The sequence below is a fragment of the Papio anubis genome, chromosome 5 (assembly GCF_008728515.1).
Source record: "Papio anubis isolate 15944 chromosome 5, Panubis1.0, whole genome shotgun sequence".
Taxonomy (NCBI): domain Eukaryota; kingdom Metazoa; phylum Chordata; class Mammalia; order Primates; family Cercopithecidae; genus Papio; species Papio anubis.
In genome coordinates this window covers 143,685,235-143,705,077 of record NC_044980.1, presented here as the reverse complement: position 1 = coordinate 143,705,077, position 19,843 = coordinate 143,685,235, and the positions used below count along the sequence as shown (strand labels likewise).

At 43.6% G+C, this 19,843-nt stretch overlaps 1 long non-coding RNA gene across 1 annotated transcript in view; it reads left to right on the top strand.

Annotated features, from left to right (window-relative positions):
- Positions 1-19,041, top strand: part of LOC110743549 — a 37,381-nt gene extending 18,340 nt beyond the window's left edge. The window contains exons 2-4 of the long non-coding RNA XR_002522816.2: positions 7,621-7,869; positions 15,532-15,704; positions 16,226-19,041. This is a non-coding gene — a long non-coding RNA (uncharacterized LOC110743549). The remainder of the gene's footprint in view (positions 1-7,620; positions 7,870-15,531; positions 15,705-16,225) is intronic.
- Positions 19,042-19,843: the final 802 nt, after the last annotated feature.

The following is a 19,843-nucleotide window of genomic DNA, read 5'->3' as shown; positions in this document are numbered from 1 at the left end:
ACCGGCCTCTGCCATTCATGGCTCACAGTTGAGACTGGGGAAGGACAAGAGTGTGAAGAGCACAGATGCGGTAGCTGTTGAAGACTAGGAGCACTGCTGGAGCTCACAGAAAGCACGTCTTGGGTCAGGGGGTGGGGAATGTTCTTGGAGGAGTTGACAAGTAAGTTGGATATACATTCGTTCAGTGCCTACTCAGCCTTTCTCAAAGATTTGGCAACCAAGGGTCACCTTATGGACATCCAATGCATATAAAGACTATACATTTTAAGTTTTTAATTAATCACACCTTAAAATTTAAATGATAAAAAGGTACTTACATATCAGCAAAAGAGGTGATATTGTTTTCAAGCTTCAGTCAGGGTGGGTATATTTGGCTTAATGAAGGACAAATTACTTCCACTTCTATTTGTTTTCTTTTCATTTATTTCCTGCTATTTTAGAAAGTCTGAGCTCAAAACTGTAGGTCATCAGACACTGTGGAGAACAGTATGATGGTTCCTGAAAAAATTAGAATGATGTTATGATCCAGCAATCCCCCTTCTAGGTATATATCCAAAATAATGAAAAGCAAGGATCCAGGCATGGTGGCTCACGCCTGTAATCCTAGCACCTTAGGAGGCCAAGGTGGGTGAATTGCCTGACCTCAGGAGTTTGAGACCAGCCTAGGCAACATGAAGAATCCCATCTCTATTAAAAATACAAAAAATTAGCCAGGCGTGGTGGCACGCCCCTGTAATCCCACCTACTGGGGAGGCTGAGGCACGAGAATCACTTGAACCTGGGAGGCGGAGGTTGCTGTGAGCCGAAAATCGCACCACTTCACTCCAGCCTGGGCGACAGAGCCAGTCTGTGTCCAAAAAAAAAAAAGCAAGGACTCAGATATTTGTACACCCATGTTCACAGCAACATTCTTCATAATAGCCAAGATCTGGGAACAACATGTTTATCAATGGATGAATGAATAAACAAAATAAGAATTAATAAACAAAACATTATACATACAAAGTATGTATAATACAATGGAATATCATTCAGCCTCAAAAAGGAATTAAATTTGGATACGTGCTACAACATGAATAAACCTTGAAAACATTATGCTAATGAAATAAGCCAGTCACAAAAGGACAACATTACATGATTCCACTTATATGAGGTACTGAGAATAGTCAAATTTATAGGGACAGAAAGTAGGATAGTTACCAGGGGTTGAGGGAGTAGAGGAGTTATTGGAATGCAGGAAAATAAATCTGTATTAATCAGGGTTCTCCAGAGAAACAGAATTAATAGGATATATAAAAAAAATTTTCTGTGACAAATTGGTTCATGTGATTTGGAAGCTGAGAAGTCTAGACCTAGGAGAGCAATCTGAGTCTGAAGAACTAGGAGAGTCAATGATATCAATTCCAGTCATAGTCTGAGTCCGAAGGCAGGAGAAGACAAATGTTCCAGCTAGAAGAGTGTCAGGCAGAGAGAAGGATGAGGACCACCCACACTGGGGAGGGCAGTCTGCCTTATTGAGTCCACTGATTCAAACTCAAATATTAGTCTCATCCAGAGACATCCTCACAGATGCACCTAGAAATCGTGTTTAACCAAATATTTGGGTATGCTGTGACCCAGTCAAGTTGACACATAAAACACAAAAGGCTTCTCGTTTCTGTCTTAAAGCCAGCCAAATGCTGATGCCAAGGTCTACAATGCATGCAAAAACACAGGGAAAAGCAAATACTAGAGTTAGTGGCACAACACATTCATGTTTTCAGTCTTCATCCCTTGGAGCCTGACCTGATTGGAGCTGGCTCCTTGCCTGGATTGAGGCTGCAGCTTGTACCAGCTGTGGTTCTGCGCAGTGGTTATACCCTGGAGCATCGCATCCCGGCTTCGCAGCTGAGGCAGTGTCCTGGCCTTGGGGTTTAGACAGAATCCATTGCCTGTCCCTCTTCTGAGTCTTCAGGATCTCCCAGAGTGGAAGGACTGCAGTGGGTAACATCAAGCACATTTTCTGCTTGTGTCTTGTGTCCTTGCTGTGCCTTGTTCTGTAAGCAGACCCTGTGGGGTTAGGGAGCACAGGGGAACAGGTGAGCAGATGACCCCCTGACCATTTGGTGTCAAATTCTCCCTCTTCTTACACCACAACCTGACACAGCTTTTCTGCCTAGGATATCTGTTAACAACCTCCTCCAGTCTAAGAGGCTTTGAACTTTAGGGATGGCAAAGTGTCCTCACCATACCCCAACCCTGAGACCCTATGACCTTAAAGCCTATTAACGGCCTCCATTCCTACATCATCAGTAGAGGCTCAGGGCCCAGCTATTTCTGTGGACAGGTATTCACAATCCTAAAATTCTGACTGATATTGTTATCTTCAGCCTCGGACTTCATTCTTTTCTACCTATTTGAACCACATACAGACCCTATCGGGACATCAGTAGAAGCAATAAAAATCTCTCATTTTCAGACAGTTACCCTGAACCTCCCTCAATGTGTCAATCTCTCCTACTAATCCCCCCAAAAGACACCCAAGCCCCTGGGTGTTGGATCTAAAGTCACCACCACACGATGTCTCTTTTCCTTGTTCCCAAGACTTCCAAGTGCGTCCCCATATCCAAGGACTTCATTACCAATTTTCTCACACACTACATTATCCCACAGGAGTCCAGGGCCCTGTCTGGATTCTAGAAGAGGCTATTTCCTTGTTGATCTAGGAAGGGTTTTTGCTTTGTCTTCAATCCAGGGCTCCACTTCTCCCTCCTCATTCGAGCCTGATATTCATCAACAGATACTGTTTGGTCTGGAAGCTTATCTGGTCTTAAATGTAAATCTGGAAGGAAGGAATACTGGCGTTTGAGGCCTCAGCTCTCTCTCCATCCCTCCACAGCTAGCCTAATGGCAGAGTCCCTTGGATAACAGTGAGGCAGGAGAATAGGGTCTGGAGGCAGGAAACTTAGGGCCATTTCACGCTGACTTCATAGAGCTAAATGGAAAGGAAAACCCTAACTTTCCATGCCTAAGTGAAAAAAGGACCAGAGGCTACTCCCTTTGCAAACTCCCACCTTTTCTGCGTGGCAGTTGGTTAATTGAAAGTACCTCTGATTGGTTGCTTTTGGCAACCAGACGTTTGCATAAGAGTGTAACTTTGTAACTTCACTTTAGCCTCTGATTGGTTGCCATCTGCAAACAATCAGACTGATTGGCGGCTACCACTTTATTTACGTGGGGTGAACACCAAGTGGCCAATGGGAAACCTCTAGCCGGTATTTGGACCCAAGAAGATCCTGTATCCCGGCCCTTGAGTGGCTGCTTGGGCCTGCTCCCACTGTGGAGTGTACTCAGTAAATCTCTGCTTTTGTTACTTTATTCTTTCCTTACTTTGTGCATTTTGTCCAATTCTTTGTTCAAAATGCCAAGAACCTGGACACCCTCCACCGGTAACATATTTTGGTGAGCCAGCCAGGAGAAGGTAGGCCCAAAGTTTGGGATTTATTTTTCTCCTTTCCCCTTTTACATACAGGGAAATCTGTCTCTCTCATTTTTCCTTTCCAACTCGGGACCCTTGGTAAGCAGTGTGTAAACATGGAGGTAACTGCAGGTTTCTGGCTGTGGCTGATGAATACTAAGGGGTTTTCACGTGAAGAAGCCTAACCGCCACCACCTGGTTTGCCTAAAGGACCTGGGTCTTTTTCATTTTTTTTCCTTTTCTTCTTTGTTAGTCTTTCAGCAGCTGTTTCCTAGTAGCTCGTTGGAAATTGAGGGCAATTGGCTGGGGTCAAACCCCAGTATTGGCTGAAGACCACAGAGTGAATGGGGATAATTGCCTTGCCCAGAGGGGGCAAGGACTCTTTTTTTAATCTTTTCTGGGTGTGGTCCCTGATCCCTATGTGTGGCACAGCTCAGAGCAAATTTGCCTGTGTTTCAGGCAACTTACACCTTCTTTTCTGATGCTAAATTCTTCTATTTCCCTACTCAACTGGCTCAGGACCAAAGAAACACATCCAGCCTCCAGTTATTAAGTTCATGGAATGGGAAGCATGGGAAAGTGTGGCCTTATCAAATTATAAGGATGCTAAAGGATGCTAAAAGTCAAAGCCTTCATCCAGGGACAAAATGAAAGCTCATAGTAGGCCATTGCCTCTGGAGGGAAAACATGCAAACGTCACTGGTGCCCGCCTAAGGTCGGAGACACCTGACATTGTAAGATTGGACCCCACTAGGGGAAGCCCCAGAGGGGAATCCTCCAGACCTCAACCTCTCCAAAGAGGATGCCCTTGGCAGAGGTTCTGAGGTCTAGTACAAAACCGTCCTTAGAATTTTATCTCGCAGTTGCAATGCTGTTTGGCCCCAATATTGTTTGGAACGTGGAGTTTACTGTTGAATGGAAAACTGGGATGGCATTGCATATATCTAGGCTTTGGTGTTGCTATTCTAAGCAGAGGGCCTGGTTAAAGAGTGATGCTCTCCTTTGGTACTGTTTGGTCCCAGTGTTCTTTGGAGTCTAGGGAGGTTTGATCTTTATAAATCAAACTGGCGGGGCCGGGCATGGTGGCCCATACCTATAATCCCAGCACTTTGGGAGGCCGAGGTGGGCGGATCACTAGGTCAGGAGATTGAGACCATCCTGGCCAACATGGTGAAATCCCATCTCTACTAAAAATACAAAAAATTATGGTGGCACGTGCCTATAGTCCCAGCTACTCAGGAGGCTGAGGCAGGAGAATCGCTTGAACCTGGGAGGTGGAGACTGCAGTGAGCTAAGATCACACCACTGCACTCCAGCCTGGGCAACAGAGCGAAACTCTGTCTCAAAAACAAAAACAATCAAACTGCCATCTGGGCAAGGTGGCTCACGTCTGTAATCCCTGCACTTTGGGAGGCTGCGGCAGGCGGATCACGAGGTCAGGAGTTCAAGACCAGCTTGGACAACATGGTAAAACCCCATCTCTGCTAAAAATACAAAAATTAGCTGGGCGTGGTGGCGTGTACCTGTAATCCCAGCTTCTTGGGTGGCTGAGGCAGGAGAATTGCTTGAACCGGGACCTGGGAGGCAGAGGTTGCAGAGAGCCGAGATTGCACCACTGCACTCCAGCCTGGGCTGCAGAGCAAGACTCCGTCTCAAAAGGAAAAGAAAAAAAGAAAAAAAGAAAAAAAATCAAACTGCCATGGAAATTGCTTTGCCCAAAATTTTGGTTCACAGCCTTCATTGGATTACCTATTGGGGCAAACAAAGTAAAACGGGTAAGCTTGTGTTGCTATCTCATGGCCAGGGTTTCAAGCTATTAGATCTTCATTTGTGTGTGTGTATACATGTCTAGATGTGTTTATTTGTATGTACACTTGTTGTTGTATGTTATGTTTGCCAAATTGGCTTATAAGTCACAGAGCGCTCATAAATTAATAAGTCTAAGCAATTTTCAAGTTCAAGTGACTTAAGTATAACTTTATACTAAACAAGCTGGCTTTAAAATTATTGGTAGACTAAAAATAGAAATGCCTTCAGAATTGTCATCGTACATTTTGTCTGAATTTTATGTTTGTCTTTGCTAGATATTTTGGATGTCAGTGTTTGGCATAGAAGGTTATAAAACTACAAACCCAGCCAAAACAAAATGATCTTGGTTTGTGTGCCTTTTTTTTGAAAAATAAGAGTAATTTAATGTTAGCTACGTCTTCTGAGTTATTGGCAAAATACTTATGTATTTAACTCTGAGACTCTTAGGTTTAGGTGAGCACTTGATGTTCACTGGCTATTAAAAACATGGTTAGCAAGAAAATAACTAACTTTAAATGATAGTGTCTAATATCTCAGTTTACAGAAGTAATCTAGATAAACTGTTAAAAATGAAATAATTGAGTACAGTAAATGGGATGAATGTTTTAGGTAAACTTTTTGTGTGAATTAAAAGCTTAAAATTAATTTTGATGCTCATTGAATATTTGGGTCATTTCCAATTGAGGAAGGGTTGTGATATGAGGAAATATGTTTCTAAAAATTGTGGAATTTTTCTTATCTATAAATGCCCATATCTGATAGTTCAGGATTTCTTTTTAGGGGTTCACTAAAATTTTAGGTTACTAAGAATAATACTTCTAGTTAACACAGAGTTCTGTATACAAAATGTGCCAAAAAGGTTGTGTTATTAGTGAGAAAAAGAATAATTTTATCTAATTAATAAGTTATCTAAAAGTTAGTTCAAATTACAGATTTGAAAAAATTATTTATGAACCAATGTAGTAAGGAACCAGTGATCGGGGAGAAAGATGTGGAAAAAGTTTAGGTAATAAAATATTCTTTAAAACATGATAAAGAACTGGAGACATTTGGCTAGTTAACATTTTCATAGTTAAAGCTCTTAGTCTTGATTAAAGTAAAATAATAATTATTGTAAAGAAATGCATTGGCAGTTTGGCAGTTCTTTCTTTTATATAGTAAAGCTTGAAGCTGGATTTAGTGTGGAGCCAAATTTCACATACATGCTTGTATTGCTTCACACTATGTTTACTGTTTTGTGTGGATAGTGCTGGCACTGGAGTGCTTATTGGTCTTGTGCCTAAAATGAACTTCTTGATTGCACAGGATGTATCATGATGATATTGGTGAACTTAAGGATATTGAATTGTGTATCAGGAATAAAATATTTATTATGTGGCTCTTTTGGGGTCCTGGGCAACACTTTAGCCTCCAGGGTAAATTGAGTAAGAAAAAATTAGGGTTGGTTTCCTGTTTGTTTTTGCTTCTAGAAAGCTTTTATTTGGTTTTGTGGATAGTTATTTCGTTTCCTGTGCATTTCTAGCAAGTCATCATTTGTTCCATTTATCTGGAATTCCTAGCCTTCCATTTGTTGGACCCACAGGAATTAATGGAACACACCAGCTTTTTAAACTTTAACTTTTTGAAGTTTAGGCTTCTTGATACTTTAAGTATGTTGAGTATACTTTTGTAAACAGAATTTAAGTCATATTTCTCTCTCTGCCTAATTTCTCCAAAATCTGTAAGCTATTTGTAAATGTTCTTAATTCATGGTAGTGTGTTTGTTTGCATACAGTTGAGCAGCGTCGCTAGGGCTGCTCAGGGAGAGAGAACCCAGAAACCTGGCCTACTGGCAAAAGGGTAAGAACTTCCTACCAGTCAGACTCTGGCCTCTTTCTCTCTGTGCAAACTTGTTAAATGAGACGTAAAAGTCACTGTTTATCTCCTCTGTAAAGTTTTCACAAATGTCTTCAAAATATAAACATGTGGTCTAAATTATGTTCAAATATTAGGTTTGCTAAATGCCTTAAGGTCATAAACTGCTGCTTTGGCTTTTGAAAATTGTTTGACTTGCCTGCTTTACAGCTAGGTAAGGCCTGGGGACATGTGGAGGTGGCCACACCCCTAGCTATGCTGGAATAGTAAGACCTTATCAGCACCTAGTACATAATTAACATAACTTACCAGGCTTACATTATAAGTAAGATTGCTAAGAGTCATCATTATAACATGTAATTGATACTACTAAAAGTATTTTTACATGCAAGGTGTATTAGGAAAAATGTCTGTGTGTGTGTGTTTTACTAAAAGGTTATAAGAAGGCATGGAAATGTAAATTTTTGCGTAGGGTTAAAAGATTGTTTTGAATTTAATAGGGTAAAGCTGAAGGTTCAAACAAGTGGTGGAAGGAGTGTAGAAATTAATCTCGCAGAAGTGGTTCTCTGTGTGAGAAACATTGGCCTGACCACCTGACTTTCTGATCACATTCTGCTGGGAAAAAGTCCAAGGAACATCACTGTCACACTCTGCTGGAACAAGGACCAAGTCACCTAATCATGGGAACATCTTATCAATAGCCTGTTGGGCAGCAAGCCATACTGCCCAGACCCCTCCCTCCCATACCTGTAAGTACACCAGCCTGTAAGTGGCAGTGGGCTCGGGCATTAACCTGGTCCCCCATCTCCACGGGTCTTGGGCTAGACATAAAACCTGCATTTGCTGTAGAGCATCCAGCTCTCTTTCTTTAGCCCTCACCTTCCCTTCAAAACCTAACAACTTCCACTGTATCCTCTCAAATTCCTGATGATGAAAAAAACTCCACTACATTTTGGCACAGAAACCCAGGACATAGATTGGGTTCTAAACAGGTAAGTCTTCTCTTGCAACCTGGAAAGCAGCAAGCAGCAAAAATTAGAGACCGAGGCCTGCTTCCAGATCCTGAAGCAGGGCTCCCTGTTCGCAGCCCTGTTTCTATTATTCTCTCTTCTTTGGCCCTGGGCTGACCTCCAGATCCTGCTCAAACTCTCTATCCTCTTTTTTCTTTCTCCCCCTTTCTGGGTGGCTTGGGCAAGGAAGGATCCCCCATTGCAGAACATCACATCCAACACCAGTCTCCAATTAGTGGGTGAGTCTCCGTTTTCCTCCTCTCCAGATTCCTCTCATGCTTCTACTGGTTCACCAGAAAATTCCAGTGCTGGGTGAGAGGTCTCCCTGGTCACTAGGTAACCATGGTCTGCCTTCTCAGGGGACGCCCTCAGAATGCTCGCCACTCCAGTCACTCTGATCTCCAGGGGACCACGAAGAGCTGCAGGGATGCCCTGGCTTTCTTATGTCCCTCCTCCCAAGAGAAATCAGGGTACTTAACTCCCCTCCAGGGTACTCATACCCCTCCTCTATATTTCTCACCCTTCCAGCCACCAGTATGGGGCAAGGCTCCTCAAAACTTCCTCCAGACACCACTCTTAGATGTCTAATCTGGAACCTCCAAGCCCAAAAATGCCCCTTCCTTCAGACAAGCTTTCCTCTTCTAATTTCAACCTGGCCAACAAAACCCCTCCTTCAGTCCCTCTCCCACCACTATCCCCTCCTCCTCCTTCGGCTCCGGCTCCTTCACTCCCTTATTGTTGCCCTCTGTTCCCTCTTTCTTCTCCACCACTTACCCAGTCTCACACTTAACCCCCTCCCGCTGAAAACCAGGCATACGCCCAAAGGCCTTCCAAAGCCCTCCCCTTGCGGGGAGTTGTAGGGGCTGAAGGTATAATCTGAGTTTATGTTTCCTTCTCCCTAGCTGACCTCTTCCAGCTTGAAAAAAGACTTGGCTTCTTTTCCATGGATCCCACCTCCTTCCACAAGAAATTTCTGTATGTCACTCAATCTTATAAATTACCTGGCATGACACTTATGTCATCCTCTCCTCCTCCCTCACCCTGGAGGACAGGGAGCACATCTCAGACTGTGCTCAGCAAAACCCTTTATCCCACTTCACCACCTCTACTTGAAGACTGATAGGGCCCAGAATCCACCACTCCCACTACCATCACCACCTTGGAACCAAGAGTAACGCTGTCAGTCTCTGCTAAGCCCATGTCTTTCCCATTAAATATGGGGCTAGTTATTCAATTTTACCAGAATATTCTGAGCCCCTCCTCAGTTCTTCTATCTCTATTGTGGGAGTCGATAGAATCCCCTCTAGGCACAAACAGACTGGTTCTCTATTATGCAACCTATTCATCACCCCCTTCACCCACTCTTTCCTGGTTATCCATCAGTGCCCTACCCCTATCTTGGGGTGGGACACCCAAGGCTCAGGTTAGCCCAAATGCAGGTCAGTTACCTTGGGCTTGTCCTAACTCCTAATTCTCAGGCCATTCCAACCCAATGAAAGGAGCTAATTTGGGACATGCCTCTTCCCCACACCAAAAAGAACCTCCTCTCCTTCTCGGGCTCCAAGGGATACTTCCATCTGCGGATTCCCAGTTTTGGCTTGCTGGCCAAGCTGTTCTATATGGCCTCACATGGGCTCATTCTAAAACCCCTCAACCCAGCTTGCCCCATCAACTCCCATTTTAAAAAACTAAAAAATGCCCTTTTTAATGGCCCCAGCACTGGGCCTGCCCAACTCCACCAAGCCTTTCACTCTATATTGTAGGGAAAAGAGAGATCAGACTGTTACTGTGTCTATGTAGAAAGGGAAGACATAAGAAACTCCATTTTGACCTGTACCCTGAACAATTGCTTTGCCCTGAGATGCTATTAATCTGTAACTTTGCCCCAACCTTGAGCTCCCAAAAACATGTGTTGTATGGAATCAAGGTTTAAGGGATCTAGGGCTGTGCAAAATGTGCCTTGTTAACAAAATGCTTACAGACAGCATGCTTGATAAAAGTCATCGCCATTCTCCAGTCTCCATAAACCAGGGGCACAATGCACTGTGGAGAGCCGCAGGGACCTCTGCCCTGGAAAGCCGGGTATTGTCTAAGGTTTCTCCCCATGTGATAGTCTGAAATATGGCCTTGTGGGATGGGAAAGACCTGACCGTCCCCCAGCCCGACACCTGTGAAGGGTCTGTGCTGAGGAGGATTAGTAAAAGAGGATGGCCTCTTGCAGTTGAGATAGAGGAAGGCCACTGTCTCCTACCTGCCCCTGGGAACTGAATGTCTAGGGATAAAACCCGATTGTACATTTGTTCAGTTCTGAGATAGGAGAAAAGCCGCCCTGTGGTGGGAGGCGAGACATGTTGGCAGCAATGCTGCTCTGTTACTCTTTACTCCACTGAGATGTTTGGGTGGAGAAAAGCATAAATCTGGCCTACGTGCACATCCAGGCATAGTACCTTCCCTTGAACTTATTTGTGACACAGATTCCTTTGCTCACATGTTTTCTTGCTGACCTTCTCCCCACTATCACCCTGCTCTCCTGCCGCATTCCTCTTGCTGAGATAGTGAAAACAGTAATTAATAAATACTGAGGGAACTCAGAGACCGGGCCGGTGCGGGTCCTCCGTATGCTGAGTGCTCGTCCCCTGGGCCCACTTTTCTTTCTTTATATTTTGTCTCTGTGTCTTGTTGCTTTTCTCAGTCTCTTGTCCCACCTGACAAGAAATACCCACAGGTGTGGAGGGGCTGGCCCCCTTCACTATATCTACATTCTGACCAAGCCTTGCTCTTGGACTACTCTGCCAAACATATGGCAGTGCTCCACCAGCCATTGCATACCTCTCAAAACAAGTGGACTGTCATCCAAGGCTGGCCACCCTGCCCAAAAATCTTGGGTGCAGCCACATTGCTGGCCTCAGAGGCACAGAAACTCACTCTCTACCAACACATTACTACTGCATCTTCCCATAACCTATAGGATCTCATGAGCCATTGATCTCTTCTATCCCTCCCACCGTTCTGCTTACAGGATGCCTTATTCATAGGTAACCCTCTAATCACCTTCTAAAAATGTAAAGCTCTCAACCCGGCCACCCTCTTCCCTTTAAACATCTCTGACTCTAAGCTCTCTCACTCCTGCCTGGACCTCTTAAACTCCCTCTTCCCCCCCTTCCAACACATTTCAAAAGCCCCTTTGCAGCGAACAGCCACATGATTCATTAATGGAAGATCTTTTTAGCTCTTTTAGGGAGCCATGTCCAGCAGCTGGCTCTGCTATCATTGCTGAAAATACACTCCTAGAATCCAGCACTCTCCCACTCCATACTACCTCTCAACAGGTGGAGCTAGTTGTCTTAACCAGGGCCCTCACCCTAAAAAAGGGAAAGAGGGTTAACATTTCCACCGATTCCAAACATGCATACCACATCCTACACTCTCATGCCTTAATCTGGCAGGAAAGGGGTTTTCTAACTACAAAAGGAACCCCCATAGTAAATGGCAAACTCATACACAAACTGCTGAAGGCAGCTAAACTACCACTAAAGGCCACCTTTATCCATTGTAAGGGACATCAAAAGGCTACAGATGCCATAACCAAGGACAACCTCTCAGCAAACTCAGCAGCCCAGCAGGCAGCTCTTAAAACTTCACCACTATTGCCCATCTTTCCCAGCATACACCCTGTGTATACCCAGGAGGAACAAACCTCACTCACCCGGGCTGGTGCTATTTGGCGAGGAGGATGGTTCTACCTCAATAATAAAATTGTCTTGCCCAAGTCCCAGGAACTTTCTGTGCTTTCATACATGCACAACCATTCCCATGCCGGTTACTGCCCCCTACTCTAGCTCTTAAAAGCTAGATATAAATATATTTTCCCACCATGGCTGCCAATCTCATAGGTATTACTAAGGCATATTCCATTTGTACTCAAACAACTTCCCCTCAGGGAGCTATCAAACCACCTCCTTTCTCCACACACTAGCCCAAGGACACCTGCCAAGGCAGGACTGGCAGATCAACTTCACCCTCATGCTCCCCATAAAATGGGCCTGGTACCTTCTGACGATTGTAGATACATTCTCTGGATGGATAGAAGATTTTCCTACCACCACCGAAAAGGCACACACCGTCACTTCTATTCTCCTCACCCATATTATCCCCCGGTTTGGACTCCCCTCCTCCATCCAGTTAGACAATGGGCCAGCATTTGTTTCACAGGTTAACCAACAGCTGGTGGAGGCTCTAAACATTAAATGGGTCTTTCATGTTCCTTACTGCCCCCAGTCTTCAGGTAAAATTAAATGGGTCAATGCCTTTTTAAAATAACAACTAACCAAACTTCCTAGAGGTTAAAATGGCCTGAACTTCACGTCTTCCAATGGCACTCATGCATTTACAAGCTGTTGCTCACAAGCCCCTCAGCCTAAGCCCATTTGAATTCATGTACCAATGCCCCTTTATCCTCCAGAATCTCCCTGTATCTGCCCCCACCCTGCCCCTCCGCCGCTTCTATGCAGGATACTTGGCTGGCATTATACCTCACTCAACATCTAATAAGACAGTATGCAAACACTTACTTGCCCCAGCCTAAAAGTCCATCCTCCTAACACTCCTCCCTGCCTCTACAATGAGGGAACTGGGTCTAAATCACCAATTCCTTCTCCCCTTTCCAACCTAAGTGGACGGGTCCTCACCAGGTTATCCTAACTACTCCTGTGGCAACAAAACTAACATCCTTTCCACACTAAATCCACCATTCCAAACTAAAAACACCACCAGACTTACATCCAGAAATTTTCTCACCCCCAAAATATTCTTCCTCCCTCATAGGACCAACCTCACTGTGCTGAACAGGAATTCCAGAAGTTGCCAATCCAGAAGGCCCTGGTCCATTACACTCTCTGCCTCCAATTTCAAATCTCATCTCATACCTTGTTTCAGATCTTTCCTGGTATTTCCTCCCCACGTCCCTGGATAGTCCAGTCCAATTCCTCACATTAACCCAGGAGCTATGGCTGCAGGGCACCTTCTAAAATTTCACTCTCACTCAAATCTCCTTTTTCCCCTTTTGTCTTCTTTGCTGTGGAATACTCTAAGTCCCACAACCTCTGGCAGTTGGGCTTCCTTTGTTAACCTCACACATTACCTCTTAAATCAGTCACACTCTCCTCTTGCTTCCAATTGTTAAATTTGTTTGTCCACACAAATCCAGCAGTTCACAGCCCTTCCTGTTAACCTAACCACAGAAACTTGATCCAAAGTAAACCTGCATCTTACCTACTCAACCAGTCCCTTCCCAAAACCTGTTTATAATCTTGCTTGGTGAAACACCTTTCCCTGCAATCCATCAAATCCACCTGCACCATCACATGCAGGGCTGGCGCCCTCCTTCACCTCATAGCCTGTAAACTAAACATGTTTCAAACCGAATTCCGTAAAACATCCCTTCCCAACCCCTCCCCTCTCTGCCGGCACTGCTCTCCATGTATCCAACTTAAGGGAACTCCCTGTAATAATGCACAGACAATTCCCTCAACTGCAACCTTTATCCTTCTTCCCTATCAGGACCACAATGGCTGTTAGTTAACAAAAACCCATTTCTCTTTCTCTCTCCAAAACCAAACAGCCTTCACCACCAACATCCTTATCAGGCCCTAACAAAGACTACCCTTATTCAACCTGGAAAAACAAAAAAGTTGGGACAAAAGTTGGTTCAGGATTCAACCCCCACCTTCTCACAGCTCACTACCTTTACCTACAACTTTGCCTGTCAACCCCTGGTCTTTTCTTTCTGTGTGGAACAAACTCTCTTCTTTGCCTACCTGCAAGTTGGTCAGGAACATGCACCCTGGTGTTTCAATCTCCGAACGTTAACATTTTGCCTAACAATCAAACCATTCAGGTTCCTTTAGTAATCCCTATTTCCTCCTCCATACACACCAAGTGGCATGGGGAAATCCTGTTGCCCTTTTCTTAGGGCCCCTAATCTTCCTCCTAATACTAACAATTGGCCCATGTATACTTCCCTTCCTATCCCGCTTTATCTCCCAAAGGCAGAACTCCCTTGTCCAGGCAGCCACCCAGAAACAGTGATACCATCCTTCTCCTCCACCAAGTCCCGTATCAGCACCTCCAGGAAAACAGCTCTGAAGTTGGACACCCACTGCTTCAAAACCCAAGCCCTGATTACAGTGCCCCTATTCAGCAGGGGAATCAACAATGCCCCTCTTCCTTTTAGACGAAAGTAGAAGGCAAGAATGTTAATCCAAACTGTACCACTTTGTAAGCCCCCCATCATTTCGCAGACATTGGTCAAAGTGAAACATTGCATGGGGGTTTGGGCCATGAGAAACATTTTGCCCAACTACCCGAATTTCTTACCATATTCTGCTGGGAAAAAGTCCAAGGAACATCACTATCACATTCTGCCAGGACAAAGACCAAACCGTCTCATCATGGGAACATTTTATCAACATCCTGCCAGGCAGCAAGCCATACTGCCCAGACCCCTCCCACCCACACCTATAGGTACCCCAGCCTGTAAGCGGCGGTGGGTTCTGGCATTAAGCTGGTCCCCAGCCTCCGCAGGTCTCGTGCTAGACATAAAATTTGTGTTTGCTGTAGAGCTGCCAACTCTCTCTCCCTGTCTTTCTTTAACCCTTGCCTTCCCGTCAAAACCTAACAACTTCCATTATACCCTCTCAAACTCCTGATTATGAAAAAAAACTCCACTACGTTTTTTTTACCTCTTCTTTGAAAAATCTTTCTGTGTCATTGCCTTAACCAAAATCTGGCCCAGCCCGTCTCTGAATCTAGAATTTCTTCAGAAATCCATATTAGTCAAAGGATCACAAAATTAATTTTATGCCTTGCAAGGGATTCCTAAATTCATCTAAAGCAGATGGAATAAATTCTGCTTCAGCATTTCTCTTTCTTATCCAGAATGAGAAATGCTTAAAGTGTTCAGAAGTTAAAATGAGTTATTCAGTTTCAGCAGAGTCAGTGTTTACTTATGAACTTAAGTTACTTGGTTGCCCAGTCAAGCTGTCACTAGCCTGGGGATCATAAGAATTTGATTTCAGAAATACCAGCATTCATACTTCCGTGTTAAAATTTATATTTTATATTTTAACTCCAAAGCCAGAAGAATGAAAGTCTTAATAATGAAGACATTTCAAGAGAAGGGATAAATAAAGGAAGCAGCTTTCTTGACCTACCATTCCCCATCCCATTCACCTTTGCGTTAGTGCAAACTGCACCATTTTGTAAGTCCCCTGCTATTTTGCAGACCTTGGTCAAAGTGAAACATTCCACGGGGGTTTGGGCCATGAGAAACATCCTATCTGGCCACCTGACCACAAGGAAGACAAAGGCCCAATAAAAAAAATTCTTATTATACCTTACTAGGCCAAGGCCCAACTAAAGAAACCTCCCTATCATATCTTACTGGGCAAAGACCCAAGGAACACCACGATGACATCACACCAGTAAAAGGGCCAAACCGCCTTATCATGGGCACATCTTATCGATATCCTGCTGGGCAGCAAGCCATACTCTTCAGACTTCTCCCAGCCATACCTGTAAGTACCCCTGCTTGTAAGTGGTGGTGGGCTCTGGCATTGGGCGGGTCTCCCGCTTCCACAGGTGTCTGCAATACACCTGTGTTTGCTGTTAAGTCGCTGTGTTTCTCTTTCTTTAACCCTTGCCTTCCCTCCAAAACCTAACACTTTGATTCTCTACTTTCAGCATCTCTAAACCCTGATCCAGTAAATGCTTCTGAGTCTCATGATCAAATAATTTTCCTTTTGTCCCATAGATTCTGGTATGTTAGGGTTTCAGATTCCTTGTATGTTTTCGTTAAGTAACTGAAGAAGATATTCCCATTCTCTCTCCTTGAGAATAGTATATACATAGTTACGCTACCTGGTTAAAAACTTCTAATTAGTAAATGAGAATTTTCTGTTAAGGTGTTGAATTATGTGAGCTCTCTAGTGTTACCCAAATCCAAAATTCTGTGTTTCCATGGTGCTATAACTTTGGTGCTATAACTTTGGTGGCTCAGTTGCTAAGGCAGTTACAGACAGCTTCGCCTTTTTCTTAGGGGTCTCCTGTGTCTGGGATTTCATATATGGCTGGCTGATATTCCCAAGGTAAGTGACACCTCCTTTTTAAGAAAAGTATACACAGCCTACTTGTGGGTCTATGTGACCTATCTTGTAAAGAGAAGACAACCACAAACACATCCTTGTGTTCCATAAGGCTGGTAAGTTCCAGTGAGAAGAAAGAACATGAAACAGTGCCCTGGGTAAGTTTTAAAAAATAAGGTGAGATAGTTCATTGGCTCCTAGACTCAGCTGCCTTTGTGGAGAAAGCTGTAAGTATGGATGGAGTGGTTTGTATGGCCTTACAAGGGATCCATGTTAGAACACAAGATGGTGACTCTTTCTGGGAGCAAAAGCTGTGTGGTGGTATAAGTCCTCAGAAGAGGAGAGCACCCAGCAGAATTCTGCCCTCCTGAAGACAACTTCATCATTCGCCAGCACCAGAAGGAAAACTGGCCATCTGGGAGAGAAAGAGATGGTGGTCTGGGTTTTTCATCAGGGTTTGCCTGATCCAAGGGATTTTACTGTTCTCTGAGGTGAACAGAGGGTAAGACCCTGCGTTTCAATTTTTTCTAAAGACTCCCTAAACCCACACTTATGTACCCACTCTGCCACATGCTTCCTGCACCCCTCACAGGTGCATTCTACCTGCTAAACTAACAGAAGCACCGTAGAAAATCTTTCTGCCTTATGTCTCTCATCCAGGCACATCATCCCAGCTTTTGAACTTCCCTCTTTCTTCAGAATGTTATTCAGACGCTATTATCATTCTTTACACCATCACCTTCTCCATGTGTATCATGCTTAATGCTTCATACACTTGTCTTTTCAACGCTGCCAATTATTTTTCCACCATACCCTGTGTATAAGGAGGTGTCATGATGCTTCTCAAGTAATTTCAATGGAAGAGCAAAGGGAGAGGACCAGTCACCTCCAACCTTGTCTCCTTGGCTCTAGGTCTTTTCCCACTCAACAGGGACTTCTCAGGAACTTCTGGGGGTTGATTCCATTTGTGGAGAACACCATTTGTTGATTCTCCCACATGTAAATGGATAGCCAAGATTTCATATACAGTTGATTCCATTATTCACAGTACTTATGTTATATAAATCCACCACAAACACTGTGTTAGTAAATACTGAATAACTGCTCCAAGAAGAATACAGGGTTAGGTTCATGTAAGCCTCTGGTCACAACATTTTCATCAACTAGAATGCTGGCACCTTTATTGCTAGTCTCTAGCAATTCATCAATTATAGTTTAAGTGTTCATAGTTTTTGAAATAATATAGCAACTCTGGGTTCTGACACATCCCCTTTAGGGATTATTGATGTGGCTCTGTTTTGTTAGTTTAGTGGCTTACCTGCACCAACTTTGTAAACTCTATTCCTCCCCACCGCCTGCCACACACACACAGTGTGTAGCCTTTACCCCAAGCCTCGCTTCCCAGAAGTCACTGTTGGGTCAAAATATCTTAACATTTAGCCAGTGTTTGGTCAGAGGTTGTGCTTACACTCCTTGAGCTAGTAAGACTTCCACCCTTTGCTAATATGTCAGTGTGTGGCTTGGGAAATTCTTTCAATTCCTCTCAAGTTCACCTAGTACCTGTTATGGTTGGTACTGAATGTGTGAAACAGACATAGGCACAGCCTTCCAGATAGAGATGATTATAATCTTAGCACTTTTTAGCTCTTTCTCTTGTTCACTCTGTTAAACTGGGTGACTTGCTGTTTCATTTGTTGCTACTTTGTTTTATGAAACTATTAGAATTCTCTTAAGTGCTTGCCACTGAGATCTCTATTTTCAACAATGCCTTAATTCATACATCCCTTCATGTTATGCATCAAATACAGTCAGCCCCCTAGCTGAGTTGAGGAGCTTCTGGCCCTCCCATCTTGCTTCTTTCCCTGGGTATAACATCCGCACTGTTGCACAGAAGCTGAGGACAAAGGAGGAAAGCCTGATTTTCCTGAAGTGACATCTCTGCCCTACCAGTGGGATCTGGGGAAGCTTCTTAGCAGGGATACTCCTTCCTACAAGTGAGATCTTGGTAGGAAGATGAAGGCCTGAGGTCTTTTTAATGTACTCCTGCCAGCCTGGAACCTCTGTCCTATTAGTGGGAGCTGGGAGAATGATCTTTTTTTTTGGCTTTCCTTTCTTGGCATGAAACATCTACTCTATAGAGAAAAGCTGAGGAGGAGAACAATTGAGGTCCCAATATTCTTAGCCTCTCTTACCTTGGCAAGAGCCTCTGCTCTACAAGTGGGAGGTAGGTTGGGCATGGGAACCCCAGTCTTCTTGGCTGTAGCTGCCTAAAATTGAACTTCTCTATCATGGAGCGAGGATAGGTGAATAACAGACTACTGTAAGGTTATCAAGCCTGAATGAGAAGGTTTTAGCTTCTTAATATAATCTTTCTTCTGAGTCACTTTATTTCACTAGAAAATGTTTATTAGGTCTTTAATACACTCAAAGCCATTTAAATTATTCTCCTACCATTTGAAGTCTAGAAATCAAATTTTTAAAACTTCATGAGGCCTCAAATTTCAGGACTCTATTTTCTTTCATTTTTGCTTATAATCCACTAATTTTCTCTGAGTTTATCTTTTTCTTACAATGGCTTCCAAATATAGCCAATAAAACAGCAAATATTACTAATATTCTGTTTTCTAATTATCTTCTGCAGCTGTCAACAAAGTAAGCATGTGTAGAGGAGAAAATCAAACCAAATGTTTTGTTTTGTTTTGTTTGAGACGGTCTTGCTCTGTTACCTAGGCTGGAGTATAGCGACAAAATCACAGCTCAATGTAGCCTTGAACTCCTGGGCTCAAGAAATCCTCCCGCCTCAGACTCTTGAGTAACTGGGACTATAGGTGTGCACGACCACATCTGGCTAATTTTTTATTTTTTATAGAGACAGGGTTTCATCATGTTGCCTAGGCTGGTCTTGAACTCCTGGGCTCAAGCAATCCACCTACCTTGGCCACCCAAAGTGCTGGAATTACAGGCATGAGCCACCACGCCTGGCCCAAACCAAATGTTTGGCTAGTACAAAACATAGATAAACATCTTTCCACTTCTGACATCAGTTTTCTCACTGCTCAACTATTGGGCCTATGCCATATTTTAGGTTTTTATTATATTAGCAGGACACTTCCAGGATCAATTTCTTTGTACTAGAAAATGATTGCTATTTGCTATTAATAATCAATCCCTAAATCTCAATGGCTTAATACAATGAAGATATACTTTTTTTTCACCCACAAAGTTAATAAGGTGTTTTGTGAATGGCTTTCCATGTAACTACCCTCCAAGCAATGGGTCTCATCAGTAGATGAGACAAAGACAAGGAGTTTGGAGTGTCAGCAAATGGTATTGCTTCTGAACAAGCAATTATAGGATAGATGTAGAAGGGCAGTGCAGGGCAGTGGTTCCAGGCCCACACCTGAGTCTGAAAGATTGACATCATTGTGAGAATGAAACAGAATGATGCACACGACTCCCTACAGTTCTAATATAATACTAATTAGAGTTGTTTCCTTGTCTGTCTTCGTAACTATAATGGGAATTATATCTTTAAATAATATAAAATAGCTAACATCTTATGAGCACCATAC